Genomic DNA, 24172 nt, shown 5'->3' with positions numbered 1-24172 from the left:
GAAGAGAATTTAACATAGTGCCTGGCACTCGACAAGTGCTCAGTAACTATCAGCTCTTCGTTTTTTGAGCCTTTGCCATGTACCAGACACTATGCGAAGAGCTGCAGGAATGCCATCTCTAGTGTCACGATACTTCTGAGAAATAGGCATTTTTTCTTTTAAAGATTTTATTTATTTGAGAGAGAGAAAGCAAGTGAGAGAGAGAGAGCATGAGTGGGGTGCGGGGTAGAGGGAGAAGCAGACTCCTCAGTGAGCAGGGAGCCCGATGCGGGGCTCAATCCCAAGATTCCGGGATCATGACCTGAGCCGAAGGCAGATGCTTAACCGACTGAGCCACCCAGGCGCCCCAAGAAACAGGCATTCTTGATCAAGCCTTCTCAATGAGGGCATGAAGGGAGGACTGGCCAAGTTTGTACTTTCTGCTGTATGGGTCATTTGAAATGGGGTGTTTTGTAATCCCTGTCCACATAGGTGATAATGTAGAAATACGTCACGGTGAAAATTTACTCTGGACATAACAGTGTGACATTTTCATAACTGACTAAAGGTCCTGGGGAGTCGGGCCTGTCTGTCTCTTGTTCGTCTTGGTGTCCCCCGTTCATCTCGGTGTTTCCTGACCTGGCCTAGACCATTTCTGGCCCACAGAGCTCAACAAATGTTTGCCACGTAGAATTAAACGTCATCTCTTCAAGTTGATTGGATGCCTCCTTCCAAGGTGAGTTTTTCTCCTGGATCGTTTAGCCTGAATTTCTTAATTCTTAATGCCTTATCTTGGCATTCAAATGTTTTCACAGCAGAGTCTCAATCTACCTTTCCTCCCCTGATGCATGCAGTCAGTGGTTTATAGGGCTATTTATCATAGTGGAAGAATTGAAAGCAACCTTAATGTCCAGCTGCAGGAGAATAGTTGAATAATTTATGATGCAACCACATACACCATATATTGCTAATAGCTACTACTTAGTGCTTACCATGACATCTGTTATTCTAAGCACTTTTCATGTAATTAACTCATTTCATCTTTAGAACCACTTTGTGAGGTAGCTACTACTATTCTCATTTTATAGATTAGGAGATGGAGCCAGAGAGGTTAATTAACTTGTCCGAGGTCACACAACTAGGATGTGGCAGAATCAGGATTCAAACCCAGGCAGCCTGACTCCAGAGTCAGTAAATACCCTTAGTCCCTAAACTGTCTCTTGTACAGCCAACAAATGGTACAATACACCACTAACAACTTGCCTAAGAATGTTAGCTTTGCATCTAATAAGGGCTGAAGTGAATGAATAAATTTATTATGACATACATATAGGAAATGCTTATGTTATACTGTCCATGGGGAAAAAAAACCTGGATATCATTTATATAGATTATGAATTCAACTATGGAAAGTTGTAGAAAAATATATAGCAAATGACTAGAAGAAAATAGGCCAAAAGGTTAATTCTGCCTGTGGCTGATGGGCTGACAATAATTCCCCCTTGCTTCTTTAGACCTGTATGTCTTTTCTAAATTTCCTAAAGCAAACTGGATCTGTAAAATTAGAACAACAATTAACAATAGCTTTTTAAAAACATGAGACCCTACAGAGGCAGGTTTGGGAGACATCACCAATAGGCATCAGATACTGATCCCTTTCCCCCCCAAACATTTGTTAATTTCAGAGATGTTTCACTGCCCCATATACTCTCTTGCACAAAGCCTGACCATTAACATAGGTGTTCTGAAGGTCATCCTCCGGTAATAAATACCCAGGAGGCAGCTTCCACTTTGGTGCTGATAGAAGTCCCTTGAGAGAAGCCAGTTTCCTGGATCTCTTTGAGGGAATTTATTACAAGCACCTTTGATTTCTGAGTCCTTTTGCCCCTGCCCTTCCTTCCATTGCTAGTGAATGGGGTCTCCTGGGCATAGCTTCTGAGTCCTGCCCCAGGGCCCCAGGGCAGCAGTTGGGGCAGGCAGCAGTGTGTGAAGTGTAACTGACATTTTGATGCGCCCTTCTAGGCTTTTGAAGCCCTGGGCCACATGTGGTACGAAGGAAGGAGGCCTTGGTTTCAGGGCACGGCTCAACACTCACTGATGGGCTTTAGGCAACTCGCTTTACCTCTGAGCCTCAGTTTTCTCATCTGTAAATGGGGATGATAAGGAGCCATACCCACCTCACAGGCTGTTGTGAGTCTTCAAAGGGCTCAAGTGGGGTAATGTATATGTAAGCCATTTGTAAATGTAAAGATCTATGTTCATGCGCATTGTCTTTATTTTTTTGCAGCTTCCCACTCTTTTTCTCATACCTTTTGGAGTCACAGAGAGAGGCTAGTTCAAATTAAGGGAGACCTCTAGAGGGAAAGGCTTGGGAGGTGGGAGGGAGCTAGAGGAGCATCATGGGAGGGTGCGGGATGCTGAGGAGGCAGGTGGAGAAATGTGAGAAGGTGATGTCAGGAGTAGAACATCAGAGAAAGGGATGTTGTAAGCAGATATCTAGGAAGCCTTGCATCTTGATGTTTGGTGTGACCCCATTTTGTCTCCTTAAGAAACCTGCAGGAAAGACCTCTCTCACTTTTTCATGGTCTTGGAATGAGATTTGTAGCCACCCCTTGCCTACCTTACATTAATTTCATGCTAAGATTGGCCTTAAGGCAAGAACAGGAGGAGTAGCCTAAGAGAACTTGGGTATACCAGGTTCCTAGAATGATAGCCCCTCCGCCAAGTGAGGATTAAACGAGAACATGTACATAGATTGCCTTGCACACAGCAGATGTTCAGTAGATGGCAATTATTATTATGAACCAAAAGATACTTGGCTAAAACATAAATGATTTGATAATTGAGACTTGGTTTCTCCTCGTATCTCCTAGGACAGGGCTGGACACTGAAACTGATGGGGCGAAGCACAGTCCAACGACACCTGTGCCCACACAACACGTCCATTTCTGCGACCATGCCTGTTCACACTATGCCCATATCATACTCTGGCGTCTTGGGGCCATACTGCTTGCTGTACTAGGCACGGTCGGGCTAGCCATTTCCCTGTCCTGTGGCTGTGGTCCTCCCATGGGGCCTGTCTCTAGTGTCCAGCCTCTGTCCCCTAGTGTTGTTCTCCTAGAGATGCTGTGACTCTATTTCTATTTTCTGAGTTGGGTTCCATAGACTTAGCTGCATATAGGTACCTTTATCCTTGAAGCTGAGAGCACTGAGGCCCAAGGTAGGGGGTGCAGACAGACCACAGGGTGGTTCCTTTAACCCTGAGCCCACCCTTCTATTGGACAATGGGTGCTGAAGGTGTGCAGAGAAGAACTGCGGGGGCCGTCTAATGTTCTACGTGAGCATCTAGAGGGGGATGAGGAGGGAGGGTTTGGGAGGATATTTTCAACTGCCTGTGTTTTCTTTATTCCCTACAAGACTGTGTAATAGCACCACCCCCAATTCAAGAGTGCTATGAAAATACTGTGAGTGGATTGTTGCAAATGAACGTTATAAAGTAGGGCATTATTTGTATTAGCCAGTAAACTGCCTAAAATGATGACCAAGAAAGGCATTACCTAAAATATTATTCATGAGCAGAGGGTGAGTTCATGGGGAGATAGTGTCCAGAGGGAAATTAGTTATCTGTACTTCAATGAAAAACAGCCTGTCAAGGCAGGGGCCCCAGAAACAATGCGTGGGGAAGCCTCCTTGACAGGCTGGGAAGGACAGGACCATCTACCTCCTGCCTCTCACAGGTCAGAAGGCCCCAACTGCAACCTGGAGGGAGTGGCCCCCAAATGGAAGGGCTTCACAGCTGCTCCCACCCTGGACATCTTCCAGGGGCATCTTCCCTACCTGCCCACTCATCTGCCTCATAGCCCCAGGAACTTCTTGGGCGTTTCATGTCATCTCAGCTCATCAGGGTCCGGTAGGAACCCAGAGCGAGCCTCTTCCTTTGTTTTCTCCATAATTTGGCTGTAGTTCTCCTTGTAAAGAGTACTGTGGAACAGGGACTGGAGAACCTTCTAGAAAAGCCTCTCCTCTGTTTCTTGTTCTTCATTTTTTTTTTTTTTAAGTTTATGTATTTATTTTTAGTAATCTTTATAGCTGTGGGGCTCGGACTCATCACCCCCAGATCAAGAGTCGCGTGCTCTTTTGAGTGAGCCAGCCAACTGCCCCCTTGCTGTTGGTTCTTAAGTAGTGTTGACAACAAAAGTGATACTGAGGAAGGAAATGATTAAGGCTCTCCATTTATGTGGAAGAGGGTTCAAATTGTAGCTCTTCCATTTTTCTTGGTGACTTCAACTTTCTCATCCAGACAATGAGGTTGAGGCCATCATGTATCTTTTGACCAGGACAGACAATATAGTAAGGCAAAGCGCTTTTGCTCCCCAAATCGTAGGTATTATTTGCATGTCTTTTTTTCATTCCTGCTGTCATTGCCTCAGCTCCTATTATATCTCCCCGGATGGCAGCTTGCAAGCTGGTCTCTATGCTCTATGCTCGTAGTCGCTGCTCCTGCCATCCATTTTCCAGTAAGCTGTCAGAAAAATCAGTATAAAACACAAGGATGTATGCCATGCCCCTGCATAAAATCTTTTAAGAGTTTCCAATTTTCCGAGAATAAAGTCGAAATCTTCAATATGGCATCCTCCCAGAAAGAGTCTTATGAGTTTGCCTACTTCCACTCGCCAGTAACACATTTTACTGTTACGAGCACCTTCTATATGCCAGATACCGAGCTGAAGGCTTCATAGAGATTGTTTCACATAATCCTGAAAACAACACTGTCATTAGTATCTCCACCCTACAGAAGAGGAAAGAGGTTCAAAGAGACTCAGAGATGTTGAGGAACTCAAACCAATACACAGCTAGTTGGTCATAGAGATTGGAATTCACTCTGCTTGGCACCTCGTCCAACTGGAGCTCTTTGTACTGAGCAGTAATGCTACCTCAGGAGCTGGGAAGGGCCAGCAGCATAGCAGGAGGGGTCCAGGATCTGGGAAGGGAGGAAGCAATATCTGGAAGAAGGGCGATGGAGTTGAGATGAGGATGTGAGCTCCCCTTTCTCAAGTTGTGATGGGGAGTGGTCACCTAGATTTGGAGAGAGTTCTGTGTCTGGGCTTCAAGCACTGGTAGTGTTCCCCCCACGTTGTGTCCCCAGAGGACCCAGACTACCTTCCACTCTGCCCTTCCCTCCAAGCACAGAGCCTGGTGCCAAGTGCATGCTCAAAATACATTCGGGCGATGATTCCTGCCATTGGTAGTCACATCCTGTCTCGGGGAACTGGAGTGGTGGCCCAAGGCTGCTTCTGGCCTTCCTGTAGGGCGGTTTTCTGTCTAAGTGGCCCTTGGGCCACCAAGGGATGGTTAGTATGCAGTGATTCTTGCTCAATCTGCGGTTTCTTCTTGCCGCCACCTCCTAAGAAGCCCCAGATCAGCCTCAGTGAAAGGAACGAACCTCGCTCCTTCACCACCCTACCTGAGGCCTCCCCTCCCCAGCCTGCAGACAGCTGGGGCCACGTGCCCCTTTTGTATTTGCGGTGTTCCAAAGCACCTAGTGCCTGCCAGGCCTGATGTCGGGAGGTTCTTGTCAAACCCCGGGAAAGAGATTTTGTGTTTTCATATTCTACATAAGAATAGTTCAGAGAGGTTAAGTGACTTGCTCAGGGTCACGCAGTCAGTCGGTGGCTGAGCCAGGATTTATAGTTCCCGCTTGAAAAGCCCGAGAGAGTGTGGGATTGAACCCTCCGGGACCTACGGAGTGGGGAGGTGAGCCAGCATTTGGGGGTCGCGGCCCAGCCGCCTCGCCCCTCCCCCTGTTCCCCCGTTCGGCCTCCTCAACCGGAGGCAGGGGCCCAGCATCACGCAGTGCGCTCACCGGGCACCGCTCGTCCGGAGGCCCGCTTACTAGCGACCCCCGGAGGGCCACGCTAGTGGGTTTGGGGCGCCGTGTGACCGGGGACCCACCCCGTCGGCCCGACTATTTGCATAACGGAGACCGTCGCTTCCCCCGCCCCTCTGCCGCGCTCTTCTCCCCTCCTTCACCGTCCCCTCCACCCCTCGGCCCCCGTCCCCCACTCGTCCCCAGCAGACCCTCCTGCCGGGACCTGGCGCCGGGCTCCCAGCGGCTGCGGGGAGCGGAGTCGGGCGGCACCTGGGGGCGGGGAGCGCAGGGCAGGGCCGGGCTGGGGAAGACGCCTAGGGCACTGCCCGGCGCTAACAAAGGGAGCGGCTGCCGGCCGGCGGGGGCGCGGAGCGGGCGGAGCCGCAGCCCGGGCGGCCGGGCGCGCAGCGAGTGAGTAGGGGTGCGCGGGGCGGCGGCGCGGCCCGGGGCCCGGGCGGAGGCGTGCGAAGGGGCGCGGGAGGGCGAGCGGGGCGGCGGGGCGCGCGGAGCCGGTGCCCTGCGCCGCCTCAGCCGTCTCGCCCGCGGGCCGGCCACCATTTGGGTCGGGGTGTCGCTGTGCTTGTCCCGGCCCAGGGACCGCCCTGGCTTCCCCCGGGCTCCGCGAGCCTGCGGACCCACAACAAACCCACGTGCGCCCCGCTTTCCCCACCGCACCGTCGGTGAGGTGTGGGACGCCTCGCAGACTCCGGGGTCCCGCGTATTCCGGCAGCTGCGTTTGCGGACCGAGAAACTGAGGCCTGCGGCGGGGGTGGGGGCTCAGGCACCATAACAAACGCACGTGCGCTCCGCCGCGGAATCCCGGCGCCTCGCTGGCCCTGCCAGGGCCGCCCGGCGGAACCCGGCCATTGTCTCAAGCCGCGGGGGAGGGAGCGGCGCTCGGGGCGCCTCTTGCCGGAGAGGACGACGGAGACACTGAAAAGGTACCACTTGGCCGTCCGACCAAACTGCCAGACTATAAAAGGGGGAAACGAAACTCAAAAGCAGTTACAAAGCTTACCCCAGGCCAAGAGCCTGTCCCCGGCTGTGGTGCATTACTTGATGCGACCAGGACAGCCTCTCACTTCCACCGCACGTCTTAAAGACCCGGGTTTGAATTAAGGGTCCATGGGTTCCCCTCCAAAAAAAAAAAAAAAAAAAAAAAAAGACCGTGCCTAGTGCACCATTGTCCCTGCACTCTGGAGACTGGCCCTGCTGGGAGATGGCGAGCGCCTCCCCAGCCTGCAGAAAGAACGGTCCAATTTAAACAGCGCCCGGCGCGCTCTCGGTCTTCTTGGCCTTTTGCTTGCGCTTTGCCTTGTAGGTCCTTTCCTTGCGTCTGGCCAGCCCGGGGATCATTGGCCCCTTTTGGCTTGGGGCTTGTTATGTATTTTTACACGCAAGGCTAGCTGAGGCCTCTGGTTCTGGGGAAGGGTCGCTCGTATCTTCAGTTCTATCAGTTTGAGAGAAATTCTGAGGTCCAGCGAGGAGAGGGCTCTTGTTTGTTTTGCTTTTTCTTTGCTTACATATGCTCTGCTCAGCTTGGCGGATTTTAGTTAATCAGGCCTGTTCCGGCAGTGGTGACGTGGGTGGGAGGGTGAATCGGTCTCACAGGTGATGGTGTTGGTGCAGAAGCAAGCCCCTCAGGTCGTGGGAGTGGGCGGCTGGCGTGGGCAGGAGCCGAGGCACCGCGGCCAGGTGCTTGCCCTGCCATCCGGCCGCCACGACCTCTGGAAATTAAACCTGTCCCTGGGGAGAACTGGAGGGCCTTCAGCCCTACACCTCCGCTGCTGAGGATCCAGAGGGGATCTCGTGAACCCTCTTATTTTACAAGCTGGAAATGGAGACCTGGAAGGTGCAGCCACTTCTCCGAGTTGAAACCAAGTGACATCGGAAAGAGAGAGGATTTGAGTCCGGGTCTCCCAACTCCCACGCGGCCTCCAGGCCTTGCCAGCAACTAGAGACGAAACCAGGGTTCTGGGGTTGGTGTAAAAGTCTGTGACCATAGGCAGAACGGAGTTAAACAAAGAAAGTAATTCAGATTGAAGGCTGCACCCTTCCATTATCCCTTTCAAAAGCTCTTTATTATCATTTAAGAAAAGACAGATTTAGTCGTTCTTGACTCTTCTCCTAGCCTTTCATAAGCTTAGTTATTTTTCTCTCTTTGCTGCCCTTTTCCCCTCAGACTGGAATAGGGCCAACTGTGGGGACTTAGATGTTTTGCCTCTCATCCCTATGCCAGGAGGCCTTTGTTTGGGCCCAAGCATTGGGCTGTTGACATTGGCTCCTCAGGGAAGAGAGTGTCTCTAAGCGCAGGGAAGAGAGTGTCTCTAAGCGGGCTACTCCTGAGCCACTTGTGGGAGAGCAAAGCATTGTTTTCATTGATTTTATTTAATTAAATTCTTTTTGAGAGTTCCACAGAAGCAGCTGCCTATTTTTATGTTTGGCAGAGGAAAAGTTGGAAAACCAAAAAAACACTTCAGGTCTGGGTTTCCCCAAAGCTAGTGTGCTGTTTCGTCCTGTCCCTGTTACCTCCTGGCTACACTTGTTTCTTTTCCTAGGGGTTCTAGAGGGTTTCATTTTTGTGGTATTCCCACAGAGCACTTGAGTAAAGTTTTATCAGGATGCTCGCCTTATAAGGAACTTCTGAAATCCCCTGGCCAGACCCTTTTCTTTTCCAGATGGGAAAACTGAGGCCCAGAGACATGCAGCCAGGTATCTGCTTTTAGTGTCTCTTTTTGTGTAAAAGAGTTGTTATTGGTACCCCAGAGTAAAGTCAGAGTTATGATGGTTGTTATAACAACACCCTTTAAGTCAGAGAATGAATTCCTTAGGGATTTAAATAGGTGTCGGTTATTAAACAAAGCCATGGATCCCAATGGTCGCTATGGTAAGGAGTATTAACAGTCATCATCAGGGATCAGTTTTCCTTAGTATTTACTAAATGGTTTACTTTCCCCTTGTCCTGGCCTCCTGCATGTTCCCCAGTCTATTGCTTGCTTGCCCGGTAGGGAGCTGCTTTGAGTATCCTCGTATAGCAAAAGGCAGCAAGAAGTCGGAAGACAGAGACCCCACTTAGCTTTTTGTGCTACTTATCTTCCCGGGCTGTAGTTTCCTCCCTGTACAGTGAAAGTCCTTCCTGCCCAGTCTCTGCACTGTACTAGTGGGATGGAAGATGCTTAGGCCTTGGAATCAGAGGAGTGGGGTTGAGTCAACCCTTCTCTCCTGGGTTCCTTGAGGATAGGATTGTATAATGTGAGGGGAAGAATGGGTATGTGTCTCCTGGACTTGTTTTGGGTATCAAGTCACGTGACACAGGCTTATGATTGCTCAGAGCTCTTGGCAGGCTTGGGTACTCACCAGCTTTTAAGTGGTAGAGAACGTTGGTGGGAGAGTAACCGCAGAGGGTAAGCCCTCTGCTCAAATTAGGAGACCCTATCTAGTGAGCAAAGAAGTGTGAACGTCTGCCAAATTGTAAAGTTGTGAAGTACGTGTGATTCTAAGGTAAATAAACCTAGTACAAAACAAATAAAAAGCGAAACTATAACATTCATGCCCAAGTTATGCAGTCTAAAGTGATCCCATTCTATTCATTCCATATTTACTGACCAGCAGGCAGGCTCGGGGTGGGGTCCTATGCTGACCTGGAGTAACAAAGAAGCAGATCCGTTCTTTGCCCTATCACCCTTGCTCAGAACACGTTTGGATCCCCCTTTAGAAATTGTCCTCAGAAACCCACAGAAAATAGATCTAATTTATCTCAATATTGGCCTGCGGGGGGGTGGGGGTGGGTTATGAGTCAAACCAAAAACTGAGTTGGGGAAAAACACCTTATTCTTGTTTGTATGCATGTATACTGAAATGACGTGATAGCATTCTGGTTTCAATAGATGGACTTTTTATAGTCTTATCTGTAACAGTAACATTGTAAGCAATGCAGTTTCAAAGTCATTACTAGGGTAATGGGTAGGGTTCAGGGTAGCCTTTGGAATCCATTTGGTGATTTAAATTTTATTTATTCAGGGCACCTGGGTGGCTCAGATGGTTAAGCATCTGTCTTCGGCTCAGGTCATGATCCCAAAGTCCTGGGATCGAGTCCTGCATCGGGCTCCCTGCCCCTTGGGGAGCCTGCTTCTCCCTCTGCCTCCCTCTCTCTTTCTCCCTCTCTCTCTCTGTCTGTCTCTCATGAATAAATAAATAAAATCTTAAAAAAAATAAAAATAAATTTTATTTATTGTTCTGATTATAAAAATCAAGTACGCCCATTGAGGACAATTTGGAAAGTACAAAAAAGTATAGAGAAACAGAAAAATATTCCATCATTCAAAGGTAACCACTGTTAACATTTGGCAATTTTCCCACTGTTTTTTTTTTTTTTTTCTTTTCAATGGATTTGTTTTCTCTAAATGGTTGAGAACATGCTGTATGTGCAGTTATCTCTTGCCTTTCTTGCTTAACCTTCTCAGATACACATGTCATGGTCTACGTCAGCATTAAAGCTGCGTCCTTCATTTATCACCCATATCAGCTGCTCCCCACGTCCCAGGTCACGTGGCCCATGGGATCTGATCACTCCAGTGATATTTCAGTGAGGGCCTGTAGAGGAAGGAGCCTCCAGCATCTTTCCCCTAGCCCGACCTGCCTCAAGTGTTCAAACTCCGGCGATTTTTTTTTTTTTTTTAAGAGAGAGAGACCGCAGGCACGTGAGGGTGGAGGGGGAGAGGGAGAGAGAGAATCTTAAGCAGTCTCCACACCCAGCACGGAGCCTGACACAGGTCTCCATTCATGACCCTGAGATCATGACCTGTGCGGAAACCAAGAGTCGGATGCTTAACCGACTGAGCCACCCAGGTGCCCTCGAACTCCAGCCATTTTTATGTAATTTTTTTATTTTAGAAAAAGTTTAAAGTATAAGATGAAGGGGCAAGGGTCTTACATGTGACCTTGGGTTCTAGTTCTGCTCTTGTAACTTCCAACAACTTGAACAGTTTCTCCCTCAGCGGGGAGCCTGCTTCTCCCTCTCCCTCTGCCTGCTGCTCCCCCACTTGTGCTCCCTCTCTCACGCATGATTTCTCTCTCTCTCTCAAATAAATAAATGAAAGTCTTAAAAAAAAAACTCAGTAAATTCCATTATAACTGCCGCTTTACAAACCTGCCTTTTTCACTTTACTGTACGTATTGGAGCTCTTTCCCTATCAGTGTATACAGATATTTTTCTCATAACTGCATTACACTCCATATGATGATGTTTACGTAACCGTAAAAACGTTCCATAAAAATATATTTTGAAGTGTATTTAGACCCTTGACATATGGAACAATGGTTGTGTCAGTTTAAGCCAACCCATTAAGCTCTGGGAAGGGTGGCGAGGGAACAGATGGGCACAGGGACACTGAGGACCACACCCTGGAAAGCTGAAACGAAGGGCTCCTGGGAAATTACTAAGAGGCTGACTGTTTGGACGGGGTTATTTTTGGAGAAGCCTGCCTGCTTGCGTGCCCGAGGCTGCGAGGGCAAGACACTGAGCTGCGTCATCACCTTCTCCTCCTCCTTGCACTGTCCCCGGCACCGCCAAGTTTGTTTCTGTTCCCAGGGCCCTGAGGAGAGACCCAGGGGGAAGCCTGGAACTGGAGGGAGAGGGATGGAGGAGGGAGAAGGGAAGGAGAGGAGTATTTGATACCAGGCCTGGAGGAGGGAGTACCCCAGTGCTACTCGGCTCTGCCTGATCAGACCCATCTGGAGTGTTCTGTTTCCCTGGCTCCCATACAGATCATGGTAAAATGCAGCACACCCAGAGATGGGCTACTTGGAAGACGGAATCTTAGGCCACCCTATTGGAAGTGGGATGAATGCGGAAACTGGGCTTTCTAGCCTGTAGGAAATAAGAAGAGGCACCTTCTTCACGTGGAGAGAGGTCCAGAAGCCCCCTGGGTGGTTGCTTTGGAGGGGAGAACCAGCACGGGTTGGGGAAGACATGGTGACATGGCAGATAAGGAACAGCTTACTCATCAGAGCTGTCCAGTCGTGGAACGAGCTATGTCACAGGGCAGCGAACTCCCTGTCGGGGGGAGCATTCAGGCAAACGTTGCACGTGAACTTGTCTGCCATCAGAAGATTCCTGCCTTGCAGACCCGGTTGACCCAAATGCCTGCGAAGAAGGCCCCCCTGACTTTGAGAGTCTATGACCGTGGGGCAGGCAGCAGAACGAGGCAAAGTAGGGCTGTGGGGTTGGGGCACATTATGGGGGATGTAACCAGAGCAGCTCTCACCTGCTTTGTAAAGGTGGAAAAAAAAATGGATACTTTCAAAGGAGGCTTAACCATTGTTTCCCCTGGATCTTGGCAACCCTCCTCCCGTTCTGTCCTTGGCTTCAGCCTACTTGACTTTATAGTTGTAAATTATTTCCACAGTAATAAATATATCACATACACTTTAGATGACCAGGAAATCTGGCAACCAGAAAAGAACTACATGTCCCAGGAGGATGATTGTAAATTTTTTTTCATTACAGTCTTTCTAAATCTGCATCCATCTCCTGGTTTCCCTAGCACAGTGGTGAGATGTCATTCAGCTTTAATTTTAGCAACACTCTACCCTTTGCAACCTCTTGAAGGTCCTCCGGGCTAGAGTTGACAGCACCCACCATATTTAATGCTTGTCCCTTTCTTTCCTGAGGATGAGGAAGAGCCTCTTGGACTTAAGTGTTAGTCGAGTCTTGGTGAGGGCAAAGTAGCAAGTTTACCATGTTCTGGGCTTTTGCTGGGCTCCTGGCCCTGATGAAGCACTGTGTATGTTTTCTTATCCAGTCCTCATAGCGACACTCCGTGTCTTGGTATCATTAGCTCCATTTTGCAGATGAGAAAACTGAGCTTCGGAGAGGGATAGAGACTCATCCAAAATTCCACTGCTGCTAAGGACAGAGGCTGGTATGGGGCATAGCTTTTTCTCTGTGTTACGTTACAGGTTTTTCTTTTTTTTAAAGATTTTATTTATTTATTTGAGAGAATGAGAGAGAGAGAGCACAAGAGGGGGGAGCGGGAGAGGGAGAAGCAGACTCCCTGCTGAGCCCGGAGCCCGATGCGGGACTCGATCCCGGGACTCCAGGATCATGACCTGAGCCGAAGGCAGTCGTTTAACCAACTGAGCCACCCAGGCGCCCACATTACAGGTTTTTCCACTGCTAATAATTCTAAGTCCTTTGAGTCTGAGACAGTGGTTCATTCCTAGTTTCACTGGGGGCTTGGCTGAATTTCTCCTTAGAGGGGCCGATGGAAGCTTTCTATCTTTCCCCTGAGAACATATGAAGGAAAGAATTCATGGGAGAGTCATGTGTGGATAGCATTTACTCATTCCCCTTTTTGGTAAGAGTTTGTGTCAAGCCTGGTTTACCCTTTTAAAAAACTTTTTGCTTGTCCTTTAAAGCTGGGATATCCATCTGCCTCATTATCTGGTTATGACTGGGCATAAACCCGCTGGTGGTGAGTATGGCCACAGACTGGGGGTTACCACTGCTCGGCTCCCTCACATGCAGCTCAGTATTGGTGTGGTGACGGGCTTATCTTGGGGCACCTGTGGTTCTAGGCTCTCAAACAGTTTCTTCTCTTTTGGAGTTTGTTCTACATTAATTTACTCATCAAATATTTATTAAGTGCCTATTATGTGCTAGTCATTGTGCAAGGCATTAGGAATATTTACATAAAGGGCACATGTTGTAGATAACATGCACACACGCATTCAGTGTAACGAGCAGGGCTTTGGAGGTCAGCGGCACAGACTTCCTGTGTCACCCTCTTCCTCTTAGAGCCCTTGCTTTGTTCATTCATTCAACAAACTTTGAATGTCCACTGTAGCTTGTGTACAATGTGCATTTTTAGAACAGAGACCCCAACATTCCCATAGTTCTGTTCTTCAGTTGGAGGAGGGCATGCAGATGTTAGTTGCGATACTGCGTGATAAATGTCATGAAGTGGGGAAGAAGGTGTACTGAGTTTGAAAAAGCTTTCTGGGGCAGGTGACACCTAAGCTGGGTCTTGGAGGGCAGGAGCTGTTAGCCTCCAAGGAAAGGGCATTTGAAGGAGAAGGGGCTGAGGGAGCAAAAGTGTGGGGTGAAAAATGGCTCGCTGCATGTGGGGGGAACCACTAGCAGGTTGGTGTTCCTGGAAACGAGCGCGTAGGTCAGGAAGTGGTGGGGATGGGGCTGGACCATTACCTGCATTATCTATAATTTTCATAACTTCCCTATGTGGGATATGTACCATTATCATGCCCATTTAGTAGGTGAGGAATCAAAGGCTGAAGCAGGTTCAGCGCTAGGGAACAAATTGAGGTGCTTATACTTGAATGTAGGCCTAATCAGCTCCCCCAACAGTGCCTGCAGAGACAGGCTGGGAAGGTCTGGCTTGCTGGCTAAGGTGCTTGTTCCTTCTCTTTTCATCTTTTAAGGATAATATCCTGCTGAATCTTCTTCCTTCCACCTGCATCATAGTGTTTTCCAACATACAGTTAAACTGGGACTAGTGGGGCTGGTGTTGAAGGCTTCCTCTGAGTATTGGTTCTAGTTTTTGCCCTCCTTTTCATTCAGAAAATCAGTACTCCAGAAGTCTTCAAAGAAAACCTTTATGTGCCTAACCATATATGAAAAGGGAGAGGAAGATCCATGCCCTTTCTCAAAAGTTCCAGGTTCATTTAGTAGCCCAAGCATTACCTGTCAATGTTTAGTTCCAATAAACCCTTGGGGACTGGAGAAGGAGCAATCAGTCTGGGCTGGAAGAGTCTGGAACAGGTGGGTCTTGGGCTGTTCCTTTAAGAATGAGTAGGATCAGGAAAGTGGATGACTCACAGATGACCTATGAGTAAAATTATTCTGTCTCTCCCAATGAAAAATGGGATCCCATTGGCCTATTCTCCGCATCTCCCAAGCTAATTTCTGGCTTGGAGTTGGCTCTTGGGTTGGAGAGCCAGTATCCATTCAAGCCTTCAAATAAAGTTTTTTGAAAAGTAACCAATAGAGAGCTCAGAGACAAGACGATCAAACTATGGAATGAAATAAAGAATAAGGAAACAAATGACGATACAGACATCACTATGGAAAAGTTACTAAAAAAACTAAATTGTTTGAGAGGAAAGTCTTGAGGAGAATCACAGTATATGCCGAGAACGATAAGGAAGTTAATCAGAGAAACTCAGAGATCTAAAAGTCCTCCGGAGGTGATCTCTCAGAACGGTAATTGGGGCATCTGCAGAGACACATGTCACTTCTGCTCACGGTCTGTTGACTAAAACGTGGACACACCTGAGTGTAAAGGCGGCTGGGAGAACATCTCCAGCTGGGGGGCTGGGCCCCCTCTGAAAACTCCGGTTTCAGGAAGGCCTTGGAAAATGGATATGGAAGCCATTTGTCTCTGTGCAGAGCAAAAAGTCCTGTTGGCCTCAGGCTTGATCAGCAACAGGAGAAAACTTGAGAACATGGAGAAGAAATATTCACAGGGCTCTGAGGGAAAGGCAGTGTGACTGAAGACTTCTGCATTGAAGTAACTCACTACACCAGCATAAGGCAGGTGGCCAGTTCTCATGTGTGCAAGAACTTAGGGAATATGGCACAGAGGAGCACTTTTTGGGAAAACCTACTTGCCGATGAAAAGGATGAATCCAAAGTACACTTAGGAAGGCATGGTTAAGGGTCATTTTGTGAGCCCCTTCCTTTTTTTTTTTAAAAAAGATTATTTATTTATTTATTTTAGAGAAAGAGAGTGTGGTGAGCCCTTAATCCAGTCAAATAGAGAGACGTGAAGCAAGGGTTGGCAGGAAGGCTAAGGAATTGAATGTGAGAAGTAGCAAGAAAGTGAGGGAAGTGGATGGCTGGGGGAGGACGAGGAGCACGCCTATGTGCTAACTTTCCCGCTCTCATACTGTCTAAAGAGAAAAAGTCATGGCTCCAACATTTCAACTCATTCTTTTCTTGAATTTGGAGGGATCTTTAAGGAAATAGTATCTGTTTTGGTGGAACATTTATGAGAAGCCCAGCTTTTTTAAAATTTTACTTTTCTGTAGAATGGAAATAAAATACAATTTAAAAATAAAAAAATAGCTATTTTATCAGGCATTCCAGCCATCCTTGTTTCATGCATGCTGCCCTCCTCCACGCTTCTATCCACATGTTAATGTAGAGACATGTAAGCAGTGATATTAATCTATTTTTTTTTTTTTCTGGATAGTGGGATCTTGGGTGGCTTTTAGTTCTGTATAATATTGTGTTAGGCTATCAAAAGGTATTGTTGGGGTGCCTGGGTGGCTCAGTCGGTTAAGGGTCCGACCCTTGGTTTCAGCTCAGGTCATGATCTCAGGGTCTTGACATAGAACCCCGCGTGGGGCTCCATGCTCAGCACAGAGTCTGCTTGTCCCTCTCTGTCTGCCCCACCCCACTCACGCTCCCTCCCTCCCTCCCTCTGTCTCTCAAATAAATAAAATCTTAAAAAAAAAAAGGTATTGTTAAATACTGACGCTCAGGGTGTGGAGAGCAGGTGGGAGATACAATGGATGAACAAGACATTGTCTTTTCATGGGAAAGTTGGCGAGTCAGTTACATGAACACTGAACTCTAGGCAGAATGAGACACTGTAAAACAGATGACTCAGTGGGTGGCGGGGCCCAGAGGATGAAGAGGAAGGTTTCACCAAGGAGCTAGAGTTTGAACTGGATGCTAAAGAATGGAAAGAGTTCTGATGGGTGGAGAAGGGGAGAAGAGCATCCCTGGCCCAGCGTGCCAGGTATGATGGACCATATCTCTAGGCTGCCCAACAGCCCTATTATAGAATGGGCATAATTATCCCTATGGTACAGATGGGGAAACTTGAGGTTAAGAGAGAGAGATTTATTTGCCCACAGTTGCACAATGGGAGACTGTGACTTGAACCCCCTGAGCTGCCTGCACGCCAAAGCCCCTGGTTTTTCTACCACGCTATGATTTGTGGTGAACAGGAGACCAGAAGTGGCCACCTTTGTGCAACATAAAATATAAAAATACAACTAATTATAAAAAATATTTTTTATAGATAAAGACTTTCTAGATAACTATACTTCATATATTTTACCTACATGGAGACTTATGAAATATAAATCTCTTTTCCATGTAAATTTCAGGTAAATATAAGAGCCTAATTATGGTCCAGACTGTAGTTGTGTGTAGCCTCAAGCTGCTTAGTCCTAACCCTAATTTCCTTATCCATAAAAGGGGATAATAATTGTGGGGCTGCCTACCCTCAGATTTGTTTTTATGTTCAAATGAGATCATAGATGTGAAAAGATGGCGAAGAATAAAAGAGCCACACAGAAGTGTTTGTTATTGCTGGCACACCCCTTGCCCTTCTGAGAACTTAGAGACATCTGTTCGAGCACCCACAGGTGTCCATATAAACTCCCACAGTCACGGACATGCTCCCTGCAGTCTTGCCCCAAACCACTTGGTCACCAGGCAAGAAGCTGCGCTCTCCTGACTCAGACAAGCAGCTGGGGGCTATGAGGGGAGGCGGTGGAGAGGGAGGGAGGCAGGTCCTCTGTCTGGGTCTCCTGCCTGCCTTCCCGGTTGCTGGCAAAGTCTGGGCCAGAGCTGAGTCGGGGCAGCTGTGAACAGCGTGGTGAGTTATCCAGGGCAGAGGAGGGTGTCCCAGACACGCCAGGCCACGGGACAGAATGTTGGAGCTGCCAGGCGAGCAGGCCCCTGCCAGGTCTGCCTGGTAGAGGCTTGTGGTCTGGAAAAGGGACAGGAGGGACAGAGATGCCAGGGGCTTCTGGAGCAGGCTTTACTTTTCAGGAGTGCTGATGAGAACAAGGCGGGGCCCTGGCCTCAGAGAAATTGGTCTCCAACACAATACATCAGGATGGGCTGGTAGCCAGACCTCAGGACTGAGCTAGTGTGGCCTGAGGCAACTCACATTTTGCCCCAGGAAGGATTGGGATTTTTGAGGTTCTGGAGTGGGGCCTACCATGCCACTAGGGGGCGGGGGGGCGGTCCAAAAGCCCTGTTGTGTGTGTTGTGTGGAGGGTGATGGGTGGTTCTAGAGAGAACCAAGCTACTCCTTACTGCTGAAGAAACCAATTTCTTTATCCTATTGGTCTCTCAGCTATGTTGACACAGGCTTTTTAGCTCCGCATTAGCTCAGGATGGGCCCCTCCAGTTGCTGGCACCTTCAGCAAAGAGAAGACCTTTCATCTAGGACACCATACTCCTGGGTTACGTTAAGTCAGCTATGTTAGACAGTGGCCCCCTGGATGGCAGGATGCTGACTGGGTTCTCAGCACAGCCCCGGCCCAGCACAGTTCCCAGCCGTCCCCGGGCTCGCCCTCTGCCCCCCGAGACCAGGATGCAGTCAACCCCAGTGAGCTTGAGCTGGTGCTCTCTAGGGAAGGTCAAGGTGTGAGAGCACAGTGGGAGATGCAGGAGCCCAGGGTGGGGAACACTCAGGGCAGTCCTTTTTCACCCGTCACTTCTGGCCTTGGAAGTGAGACCCAAGCAGCAAGATGAAATAGGAAATGTTCTCTGGGCTGATCCGTGGAGCTGAGCCCTAGGGCAGGTGGAGTCACATTTAGGACCTTGCTCTTCTTTTTCTTATCCTGTTGGGAACCAGGATCATAGGAATTTGTCCCAGGTGAGAAGGGGGCAGGGCATTGAGGGAGCTCTGACAAAAGCAGTTGGGTTGGACCCTCATTTATCCAAGCAGACAGCCTTTGTCAGTTGTCTGGTGTTGGGAGGATGCTGGCCCGGGGCCTGAGCTGGGGGTGGTTAATGACAGTGTTAGGAATAAATCCCCAGAAGATGCTTCCTGCCAGAGGGCTTGTGGCGGTTCCTTTTTTTGCTCTACACAATGAACATTTTATTCTGGCCTATAAATCCAGAGGAGAGGAAAGATCAGGTAAGGAGGAGATGGATGAAAGGCACTTCCCAGGGACATGCTTCTGCACTTGGAGAGTCCTGCTCCTGTCTCTGGGACTGTCCGGGTGGCACCCAGAGTGGGGGCTGGGAGGCAACTCCCTGACTTCCCCATTACCATCTGCAGGGTCCTCTTTCTCAGAAAGCCCTGTCATGTGAAAAACACCACATGCTTTGCAGCCAGATAAACTCAGATTTAATTCCAGATATGCCTCTACTTCTTCTTTTTCTTCTTCTTCTTCTGGCCACTTACTTCGCTGTCTGAACTTGGGAACTCACCTTCTCTGGTCCTCAGTTTCTCATCTGTAATCTGTATTAATCATTGCTACCTGACAGCATTGGGGTGAGTCCTGGGTAGTGCTTAACCTAGTACCAGCATGTAATTAGTGATAATAAGTGGGGGCTATTTTTAATGTCATAGTGATTTTCAGTTATTGGCCACGGGCCTGGCACTCTGCTAGGCACTGTGGATCGGAAGCTATGTGAGGTCCAGCCCCTTCCTGGAGGAGCCTCTGTCTAGGAGGAAAGGTGGGGGTACAATCAGGACACAGATGAATGGGAGCTGCACATGTTGCTGATGGAGCAAAAGGCAGGGGCCGGGCGGGGCCCGAGAGGACCAGGTGAGATCACCGTGAGGGGGTGGAGGGGTTGCCTGGGCAGTTAGGGTAGGGTAGAAGGAAGTTCACACCCGGGATTTGGCATGAGATCCACTGATAAGGGTGGGCAGGAGCTGACAATAGGGGGCAGTGGGGGTCCCACAGGGGAACCCACAGGGCTTCTACCCTCTGCTGGCATTCGAGTTCGCACAGTTTAGGCTCAGGATAGAGTATGCAGTCTTTTTCCAGCAGTTGGGTAGACAGGGACAGGGTCCTAGCCAAGACTGGCTCAGGGAGGGGGTGTTGAGATGGCATCTATCACCACAGAGATCTCTCCAGGCTCAGGGCTAGGATCAAGGGTGGACCTTCCCAGAGGGAGTAGCACAGATCACCAGACAGGAATTGCGAATATGGAACCCCTGAAATGCAGGCTTCACAAAACTTTGGCGCAGAACTGTTGTCACGTTGGGACTCGGGGAGGCTGGGTGGGAGGGGGGACCGGTGAATGCCAGTGCTCAGGGTCACAAGCAAAGAACCACAGGGCACCTCCTTAACATTTCAGGATAGACATTTGTGATTTTAGTTACTTGCAAATGACTTCAAAACCCTGTGATAGATACAAATTGGGTGAATCATTTGGATGAGATAAAAACAAAATTATATTTGATGTTTGCTACAAGGATAGTTTACGTCACTTTGCTGGTGATAAAAATAAACATAGCTTTGATTTACTGGACTCTTATGGTGTGCACCTTACAGGGATCTCATGTAACCCTGGTTGCCTCCAGCTCACTACCCCCCCCACCCCCCCACCCCCCCGCCGCCTGCTGCCCCCAGCTGAATGCCACGGTAGAGAAGCAGACCGCTGTCCTGATGGCTCCCGCTCTAATTCACCATCATGATCCTTAAGTGGACTTGGGCATTGTCAGGCCATCTTTCTCCATTCCCTCGGTCCAGTGGTTCTCAACTCTGGCTTCCATTAGCATTACCTGGGGGAGATCATAAAAGGTACTGCAGCCTGAATGCCACCTAGAATGAATGAATTCAGAGTCTTCATGGAGAGGACCTGGACATCTCAACCCTTTTTTAAAGCTCGGCTGTTGATTCCAATGGGCAGTCTTGGCTGAGAACCACTGCCATTTTCTCTAATCTAGGTGACTGTTCATACCTCTTTCTTGGTCTTCAAACCTCCCATCCTTACTTTCAGAACCTTGTTTCCCACTTACCTGAGAAAGTAATGGCAATCAGAGAACTTTCACACCTTTCCGCCACCAAACGTACGCCCATAAATTCTACTTTCTGCCTGTTACTGTGGATGATGAATTATTTCTGCTCCTGTTTAAGACCAACCCCTCCACTTGTGTGCTGTGTCCTATTCCCTTACTTAATTAAGGACATGACTCCAGCAATATTCCCTTCTCTTTCCAATGTTTCTCTCTCTCTCTGCTGGACCATTCCCATCTGCCTGCCCCATCTGTCTATCTATGGCTGTTGTTTTTCTCCCGCTGAAACCCACCCACACGCATATGCACATGCACTTCTTCCCCTGACCTCATCTTCCTCTCTAGCTGCTGCCTCATTTCTTTGTCCCTTGAAAGAATCATTTGCTCCCTGTAGTTCCTCTTCTCTCATGATTTAAACCCAGTCGAATGAGTACTTTGCCTCCATCACTCCACAAAAAACACACCTGTCAGGTTCACCAGTGACCTCCATATTGTCAATCCCAGTGGTCAAATCTCAGTCCTTCTCTTGATTTATCAGCAGCGTTTGATTGGTTGGTTCTTCCATTTCTCTTGACCAAGTGTTTTCTCTTGGCTTCTGGAATAGCACACACCCTTTGGTTCTCCTCTTCTGTCACTGGCTTCTCCTCAGTTTCTTTTGTCAGCTCATCTTCACTTGTTCACTTTGGAGCACCTCAGGGAGCAGCCCTTGGACTTGACCTCTTCTCTGTCTCCTCACTCCCTGGTGATCTCCTACCATCCATATGCCAACAACCCTCAAGCTATAGCTCCATCACAGACCTTTCCCTGAATGCCATACTCTTATATTCAGTTACCACATTTCTTTGGGTGTCAAATAAACATCTCAATGATGACAAGTCCAAGACTGAACTGCTTTTACGTCGAAAACCTCCATTCCCCACTTTAGGAGAAGACAGCTTCATCTTTCCAGTTGCTGGGGCTTCAACCTATGGAGTCACTCTTGACTCTCCTTTTCTCATGCTGCATCCAGGCTATCAGCAAACCATCTCAGCTGCACTTGCAAAGTAAATCAAGGAACTGACTACTTGTTTGATCCACTAAATTCACCCTGGTCAAGGACAGATCAATCTCTGCTTTTAATTTTTAGAATAGCTTCATAACTGGGTCTTCTACTTACATTCCTGCTCCTGTGGTCTCCTCAAAACAGCAACTAGAGTGATCACGTTAAGAGATGTAGTATGATGTCATTTTTCTGTTCAGAAACCAACAAGGGCTCCCCATTTCACTTAGAGCCAAAGTTCTTTGAAGGGTCTACAAGGTTCTGCAGGACTCGGTCCTCAGGACCTCATAGACTTCAGCTCCTATAATTTTCTGTCCCTTTATTCTGTCTTAATTCATGTCCCTTAAACATAAATCACATTTCTTTTTTATTTTTTACTCAGAGACTTTGCACTGCTGTTCCACTCAGTTGGAATACCCTTCCTTCATACACTCTCCTTGTGTTCCCTTTCTTTTCCTGAATTCAGGTTTCTTTCTTTTTTTTTTTTTTTTTTAAGATTTTGTTATTTATTTGACAGAGAGAGAGACAGAGAGAGAGGGAACACAAGCAGGGGGAGTGGGAGAGGGGAGAAGCAGGCTTCCCATAGAGCACGGAGCCTGATGTGGGGCTCAATCCCAGGACACCGGGATCATGACCTGAGCTGAAGGCAGACGCCCAACAACTGAGCCACCCAGGCGCCCCCCTGAATTCAGGTTTCTAACTAACCGTCACCTTATTTGAAAGGCCATTCTGACCATCTTATATATAAGATAATCTGCATCCCGCTGGCTCTCTCCCCTTTATCCTGCCTGTTGTTCTTCAGTGGCATATACGGCCACCTGGCTTATTTACTCTGTGTCTCTTCTCACTGGGAAGTTGTTTCTATGAGGGCAGGGACTTTTATCTCTTTTGTTCATAATTATTTTCCTAGGACTCAGAGCAATGCCTTAGGAATAGTGGGCAAAATACATAGTTGTTGGCTGAATTTAAGTTAATCCTCACAAAAACACTTCAGAATTAGTTGGAATTACCCACAGTTTATAGATGAGGACACCGAGGCTCAGGGAAGGTTAAGTAGCTTTTTCAAAGTAACAGGGCTTGCTAGGATAGAACCGGGATGCACACTTTCCAAGCGACTAGACGCTCTCCCTCTTGAGCCTGGCCTCCCCCAACCCCCCCATTCCAACTTGCCTCATTTTTTTCCACCTCTCGTTGCAAGCAGGCGACCCACAGAGTGACAAAATCCCTGTGAAAATGCCCCAAGTGTGGCTGGAGGTGTAGGAGGTGCGTACGGAACGCACACACCATCTCTGATCTACAGTTTCCAAATTCAAAAATCTGTAAAAACCAAGTTTTATTTTTAACCTGTTTGGTGGCAAAACCTGTCCTGGACTAATGTGAGGCTATTTATAAATCTGTAACCTACTTAGCATAAACATGCATTTGTTCTGCGGCAGAAATATTACTCGCTGTCATTATGAAGAGCTGCCCTGCCCCGGCTGCGGGTTTTAGGCAAGATAGTGTGTAGGCCGCATACCACTTTTCCAAAATACGGAAGCATTCCGAATTCTGACATTTAGCAGGCCTTGAAGATGCTTGCTAAGTGATTATGGACCTGTGTTAATACTTTCCTAAATGTCTGGCCTTTGAAACTATGCCTGGAAAACAAGTTTGTTTGTTTTTTTTTTTTTTTTTTAATTTTCCTGGTAACTAAAACTTCTTTTAAGGATCTTTCCAGGAACAAACTCAATTTTATTTATTTATTTATTTTTAATTTTAATTTTAATTTTTTTAAGATTTTATTTATTTATTTGAGAGAGAGAGTGACAGAGAGAGAGCCCAAGAGGGGGTAGGGTCAGAGGGAGAAGCAGACTCCCCGCTGAGCAGGGAGCCCGACGTGGGACTCGATCCCAGGACTCCAGGATCATGACCTGAGCCGAAAGCAGTCGCTTACCAACTGAGCCACCCAGGCACCCCAAACTCAATTTTAAGACCCGATTAAGATCAGGCACACAACAGGCCAACCTGAGAAGGGCGAGTGTGAGATGCCTTTCTAAAACAGGGAATGAATAAAAGTCTATATATTGGACAGTGAAACTCTCTCCCCAACTTTCTTTTTTTGTGGTTACCACAGTGCTAGAAGCTAGGGTTATCTCCCCTTTTCTCTAGTCACAAGATTAGAGGGGTCTCTCTGCATAAACTTAACAGTCTAAGAGAAAAGGCCTATAGATACTGATATTTAGAGTTCTTTCTTTCTTTCTTTCACTCTTTCTTTTAATTTAATTTTATTATGTTATATTAGTCAAAATACAGTACATCATTAGTTTTTGATGTAGTGATCCATGATTCATTGTTTGCGTATAACACCATGCATTACGTGCCCTCCTTAATACCCATCACCAGGCTAACCCATCCCCCCACCCCCCTCCCCTCTAGAACCCTCAGTTTGTTTCTCAGAGTCCATAGTCTCTCATGGTTTGTCTCCTCCTCCGATTTCCCCCTCTTCATGTTTCCCTTCCTTCTCCTAATGTCCTCCATGCTATTCCTTATGTTCCACAAATAAGT

The 24172-nt window shown here is 48.0% G+C and overlaps 1 protein-coding gene across 7 annotated transcripts in view; it reads left to right on the top strand.

The window, feature by feature from the left end:
• Positions 1–5714: 5714 nt before the first annotated feature.
• ST6GAL1 (ST6 beta-galactoside alpha-2,6-sialyltransferase 1) overlaps positions 5715–24172 on the top strand; it is a 119238-nt gene continuing 100780 nt past the window's right edge. The window contains exon 1 of one of the 7 annotated variants that reach the window (XM_081831251.1): positions 5715–5733. The gene's annotated coding sequence lies outside the window, so the exon portion shown is untranslated. Of the gene's footprint in view, positions 5734–5894; positions 6260–6383; positions 6790–24172 lie in introns of those variants that run through there. The other 6 variants (XM_081831265.1, XM_081831232.1, XM_081831273.1 and 3 more) reach the window with 6 other exon arrangements.

This window comes from Leptonychotes weddellii, chromosome 1, assembly GCF_054177405.1.
Source record: "Leptonychotes weddellii isolate Sample4059 chromosome 1, ASM5417740v2, whole genome shotgun sequence".
NCBI lineage: Eukaryota > Metazoa > Chordata > Mammalia > Carnivora > Phocidae > Leptonychotes > Leptonychotes weddellii.
The sequence above is the reverse complement of the archived record's forward strand: the minus strand, read 5'-3'. Positions and strand labels throughout refer to the sequence as shown.